This window comes from Brassica oleracea, chromosome C6 (assembly GCF_000695525.1).
Source record: "Brassica oleracea var. oleracea cultivar TO1000 chromosome C6, BOL, whole genome shotgun sequence".
NCBI lineage: Eukaryota > Viridiplantae > Streptophyta > Magnoliopsida > Brassicales > Brassicaceae > Brassica > Brassica oleracea.
The window spans coordinates 35,031,400-35,032,294 of record NC_027753.1 but is presented as its reverse complement, the minus strand read 5'-3'; positions in this window follow the sequence as shown (position 1 = coordinate 35,032,294).

Sequence of the window (895 nt, the reverse complement as noted above, 5' to 3'; positions counted from 1 at the left end):
AAAGAATGAAAAGTGGAATGGATACAATCGTGGTGGACAGTGGCACCAGCCACACCATTTTGAGAGACAAACGATTTTTCATACTTCTCACACATAAGGTAGCTAACATCACCATTATAGCTGGCACGGCTAGCTTAATTGAAGGCTATGGCCACGCCAATATCTTATTGCCAAAAGGTACACATCTTGAGATTGAAGATGCTTTGTACTCACCTAGCTCAAACAGAAGTCTATTGAGCTTTAAAGACATAAGACTGAATGGTTTCCACATCGAAACAATGGGTGAAGGAAGTAAAGAATTCCTACAGATTTATAAAATCACCCAAGGCAATAAGAAAGTCTTTGAGACTATACCTGCGTGTGGGACTGGTCTTTATTATGCCTAGACCAGTCTTTTTGAGGCTAATGCCGTCTTGAATAAAGAATTCAAAAAAGAGTTCACTCTTTGGCACAATCGGCTTGGACACCCCGGTTCGAACATGATGCGAAAACTCATATCAAATTCAAATGGTCACAGTTTGAAAACAAAAAAGAGTTATCCCTAAGAATATCACATGTGAAGCATGCTCACAAGGGAAACTAATTACTAAGCCATCACGTACCAAAGTGAATAAGGAAGTGACAAATTTCCTAGAGAGAATACAAGTTGATATTTGTGGACCAATACACTCACCCTGTGGGACATTTAGATATTTTATGGTCCTGATTGATGCATCCACAAGATGGTCACATGTTTGTCTCCTATCAACTCGTAATCTAGCACTTGCAAGATTGCTGGCTCAGATAATAAGACTGAGAGCACATTTTCCAGATTTTTCATTAAAGACTATACGTCTAGACAATGCAAGTGAATTCACTTCCCAAGCTTTTAATGACTATTGTATGTCCATGGGGG